The 5,503-nt window shown below is 38.0% G+C and overlaps 1 protein-coding gene across 1 annotated transcript in view; it reads right to left on the bottom strand.

The window, feature by feature from the left end:
* LOC308413683 (NACHT, LRR and PYD domains-containing protein 4A-like) overlaps window positions 1-5,503 on the bottom strand; it is a gene marked incomplete at both ends in the record, with an annotated part of 667,338 nt that overhangs the window by 116,206 nt on the left and 545,629 nt on the right. The window lies entirely within an intron of this gene.

Raw genomic sequence — 5,503 nt, 5'->3', positions numbered from 1 at the left:
AACTGCAAAAAGTGTTCTCTTCATGCACTTGGGTGAGCATGCATCTTTGCTTGGTATGATGAGTCCTTAGGAATAAGATGTAATTAATTGGTGTACACAGGTAATAATATAATCATTAAAGGTAGAAACAGAGCTGGGAAGATGGTTTGTCTACAGAGCGCTTGCCTCGAATAAGGACAGAGGTGGATCCTGAGAAACTACAGGAAAAATGCAGGCCTGGGGGCTGCAATTGTAATCCAGTGCTGGGGAGGTACATACAAGATTTTCATTTTACCTGCACAGTGAGTCTAGTCCAGACCAATGAGTGACCCTATCTCAAAAATCAAGACTGAAACCTGAGGCTGGTTTCACACACACACACACACACACACACACACACACACACACACACACACACACACACACACAATTCAAGTAACTGAGTAATAAGGTGGTTGGTCTCACCCACAATAATCCTATAACTACTACACCAGTAAGTATATCTTATCAAGAAAGCCCACATCTCACTGAGGGACAGTGGACTGTTAATTGGTGATTGAGGTGGTAACCATAAAAGATTTTTAAAATTTTAATTAAAAATAAATTCAAGTAGTATTTTCTCACTGGGTTGGAATGGTTGCAGAATATTTTATAAATGTAAAGTCCTTCCTTGCCCTGTGATTGGTGAGTGCACAGATACTGGTGATAGTACTATCATAAGGATAAATACAGTACTAAATGTAACTTAATTTATGCAGATAGTCCTGACTTAAGATTGTTTGGTTCTACAATATGAGAGCATACCAAGTAGTTCACCTGCTTTTTTTAAAAAAAAAAAAAAAAAAACAGAATAGTCATTAACTACATGAGATAAAATTTTAGATTTTTAACTTTTAAATATAAAATAGTCTTTATATTTTTTCTGATTTTTGCTTATCTAAAGCCTAATGTGAGTGCTCAAAGAACATTTGAGATATGCTGAGTGAGCTAGGGTAAAAGCTTTTAGGGTTGCAAACCTCTTTACCAGTCCCAGTGATTTTTCTCTGCTTCAGGCTCATGTTTTAAGATGTGGCTCAACTTCCTGCTCTTGCTGTTACTCCTCCTGTCTCCATGGTGATAGATTTTTATCCTTCTGGAACTTTAGGTGTTTTAGGCAAATAGGCTCTTCCTTGTGAATGCTGGTTGGTTATGGTGTTTTAATTCAATAATAGAAAAGTAATACAGAAGATCTAAGACAGGAAATAGGTTGTGTGTGTGAGAGGGTGTGTGTAGTGTAGTCTCTGTGTGACTGTGATTTACGTGTGTAGATGCACATGCAGAAAAACAGTTAAGCAAAGAACTATGATCCTACAGCCAGATTATTTAGCACATAAACTCACAGACACATACACACAAAACCTGTATATCATAAAAGATGAGTGAATTAATTAATGTTGTTTATTTTTGACATCTTTCTAGACTACAGATTACTGACTTTGGTAATGAACCCCAGACATTTCTCATTTACAAGAAAAGGAAAAATTCTTGCTTGGGCATCAGAATCAGTATATAAGCAGAATCAGAGAGCAAAGGTGGACATTCTGATGCAAGAACCATGGGTGTATTACAAACAACTGCTGGAAGAAAGAGAAGAGGATACTTCCTTTGTCCCATTGTATAAAAAAACCTTACAGCTCACTAACATCCCAAGGAGATGTGATTTCTTTGTACCTCCTTAAGACTTTTTTTTTTGTAAGATATCTGTGCCTTTTTTGTTTGTACTACAGTTTCAGACAGTCTATTCAAAGACATTTATGCTAAAATGACTGCCTTCTAATGGCATTTTATTTTCCCACACTGGCTTCTTAAGCACCCAATAAAATGTTAACTATCCTTAAGTAATGCTTTGGAATCTCTTAACAGTAGTTTTGCCTTTTGTTGGATTACTGGAACTGTAGTGTAAGTCCAGGCAATCATGATAACCAAATGTTGTTGGGAAAATTTACTTGGAAATGCATGAGAAGCCTTTAGCTTCTAGACTGGAGACTCAGATAATGGAACTGGTGCTGTTTTGTGTTTTGTATTAAAGATTAACTTAGGCATTTTCAAATCTACTGACTTCTCTTTTCAAATGCACACATAGATGGATATGTGTGCATGCGATCCTGCACAAAGGTCACAGGAGGACCTCAGAGCCATTGGAGCTGGGGTTACAGGCAATAATGAGCTGTCTGTCACGGATACTGGGCACTGAACTTATGTCCTGAAAGAGCAGTGTTCGAGCTTATCTGCTGGGTCATTTCTCTAACCTCGTGTCTATCTTGACTTTGAAAGATCATGGTCCTATAGAGTTCCTGAAAAGGCTGATCTCATTTGATTCTTCATCTTTCTAAGAACTGAGTTAGAACGTTTTCTCATTCTGTTTCTGAATGAAGGCATTTATAAATCACAGTTTTATACTTCTATTACTTGAGAATTTTATACCATGTATATTGATCATATTCAACATTCCTCCCTCGTAATTCTTTCCAGAACCATCTTCCTTCTCTTTCCACTCAATTTTATGTTATTCACCAATTTTCCCATTAATGTCAATTTGTGTTATTCAATTATCTTTGGATATGAGTTTCTTTCGGTGAAGTGTAGCCAGGGACTTTACTTAAGGTAACTGGCCCTTTCAGAATCTAACATTTATAGCTCCTCACAGGTGGAATTTCATGCCCAACTCTATTCTTCATGCTGGAATTTGGTCTTAATTCGGGGAAAAGCACATTTTTATAGAAATTACTCATTTCTTCTACCTAATACTCTTTCGAATTATATCCTGTCTTTCTTCTCTCTATAAAAATTCCACAAATAACCTTGTCTCAAAACAAATGGACTTGCAGCATCATTAATATGTACTTATCAAAGCCTTTCAATGACATAACATTTAGTTTTTTTCAGTTATTTAGAAGGCATAAATCTTCAAGTTGTCAATACTGTTGATCTGTCTTTATAGCTCCTTTTGCTTATCAGCACAGATAGTAAGTGGGAAAAAAACATACATTACATTATAAATTTATGTCTGCACATGTGAATGTATTTATCTCTGTGTGGCCCGAGTAACAGCAAACATAAATTGTATATATATAATTTTAATAATGTTTTAAAATGTTTAAATGAGGTCAGTGAGATGGTTCAGTAACAAGGTGTTCTTGCCGTTAAGATGGATTGCCTCAGCACAGCTTATTCTCTGGCATTCTCTTGGTGGAAGGAAGAAAACTGACTCCCAAAAGGAGGCTTCTAATCACTCACAAATAAGCACATAAGAGAAATATACAAAAATACGTTCATGTGACCAGGTATGGTGTCACACATCTGTGATCCCAGTGCTCTGGAGAAAGAGACACACAGCTCATGAATTCAGGATTATTCTGAACTGCATAAGGAATTTGTGGCTAGCCTGGGATACATGAGACTCTGTTTAAAGCAAAATCCCAACTTAGAGGAGGAGGCATGAATTCCCATCTCCAGCTAAGAAAATGGTGGCAAATGATACCTCATGAGAAAGGACGTTAATTTTCTTCAATGGTCACTGGTAAGGTGATCATCCTCCAGTGGAAGGTCAAGCATCTAAGAGTACGGGAAAACAGCAAAAATTGTACTTAATACTATTCAAAAACTGGACACAATTTTGTGGTAAAGTGTTAGGTGACACAAATCCTAGAGAGACAAGAGCAAGTTCTATGAGATAGGGATCAATGATAGAACAAAGTATGTACTACCTGAGTTCAACATGGGTGACCCAGTGAGTTTTATTGGGGTTATTAAGAGGAACAAAAATGATGCAAAGTTTGCTATATTATCAAAGCCTGCCAAGCATGGATGACAGTTCACACCCCAAAGCTAAGAACCTGGAATACTCTGTATAACCGACAGGCATGCCAGTAGGTTAGAGTGTCCATTCCAGACCGCCAGGCTGTCTGCTTCTGCTAGGTAGTCTTGCTAGGTCCAAGCTGCTGGCATGGTCTCTGAAGCTTTGGAGTTGGGAGGCAGAGGTTGGGCCCCAAATAGTCTTTACTCTTACTCTTCAATGAATGCAGGGGACATTAATGTATCTTGTACCATTTCTGGAGCTTTCTAGAGCTATCTTGAATAAGTTATTTTCTGCCTGAAGGAGCTACTACTGGGTGCAGTGTTTCAGCTCTTCCATAGAACACTCTTGGTGTCACATCCTTGTAATAATCTTGTCCTAAATGATCCTCTTCTTTTTAGCTCACTTTATCATTCTGTGTTTATGGAGTTTCTCTCAAAGGTGACAAAGTTTTCATAACTAAAACCAAACCAAACCAAACAAACAAACAAACAAAAAAACCCCCAAACCAAACTTTATAGCAGTGTGGAAGGGAAAGCTGAGTCTTGGGGGAGATGGAGAGGTGAATATAATCAAATCACATTCTACAAAATTTTCAAAAAACTAATAAATAATAATGTATCTATTTGCATTAATCCTTACTCTTTAACCTGTTATGTAGAATACAGATACTAGACTTTCATATTTATTTCCCAAAATGTTTCAGTTTTTTTCTTTCTTGGTTGTTGATGTTTTTATTTGTTTGTTCTGAAGACAGGCCTTAATTCTGTAACTACTCTGGGTTTCTTGGAATTCACTTTGTAGACCAAGCAGACCTCAAATTCATAGAGATCACTCTTGTTGGATCTAAGCAGTGAAATCTGTCAGAAATCATAACATGTGACTGGTCTTAAGTGGGAGGTTTGTTAAAGGAGGGGTACGGGGGCACAGAGGCTACTGCTGTGTGGAGGAAGGGCAGAAAAGAAGGGTGAGGAGAAGCACACATTTTTATCAGGGATGTAGTGTATGTGCAAGAGGACATGCAACACTAGCTAATAATGAGAATGTGTCACTTCTGGGCAGCTGGTGATGACTTGCCCTGTTGCTGAGGTTCATTCTGGCTGACAAAGGATGTGCCTGATGATCCTGTTAACCTCACTTACCTTGGCCTGACCATGGAAGCATCTAATGACCCTACTGTCACTGGGTCCCTTCAGCTGGCTATGGAGGTACCTGACTGCCCACATTTTTGCCTCTGCCTCTGCTTTCTAAATGCTGGGTGTTGGAAAACATATCAGATCTCAAGACCCCCAATCCCATGTACTCAGCACAGAAAAACCGTTATTTGCACCAGAGGGACAAAGGGAAGGGAAGAACAGAGGAATATAGGAGATAGAAGCAGAAGAGAACAAGGGAGAGGAACAATGTTTATTTGTCCTGGAAGGGGACAAAGGACTGCCTCTGGAAAAGTACCCATAAGCACATGGCAGTTTATAAAGCTAAAATGTATTGAAACCCTGTGTTAGGATGAAGTGATTAATTTTATTTGGGCACATTAATAAAATGAGTCAAAGAGGGCTTTTGATTGCTAGCCATAAATACTTTAATAATTGGATCTTGATAGTCAGCCTGAGCTGGAGGAAGTAGCCAAATAAGGGAATATATTTTGTTGCCTTCCTTTAAGAATATAACCTATATTCAAAGGTGGAT

The sequence above is a fragment of the Micromys minutus genome (genome assembly GCF_963924665.1).
Source record: "Micromys minutus genome assembly, chromosome: 32".
Taxonomy (NCBI): Eukaryota; Metazoa; Chordata; class Mammalia; order Rodentia; family Muridae; genus Micromys; species Micromys minutus.
The sequence above is the reverse complement of the archived record's forward strand: the minus strand, read 5'-3'. Positions and strand labels throughout refer to the sequence as shown.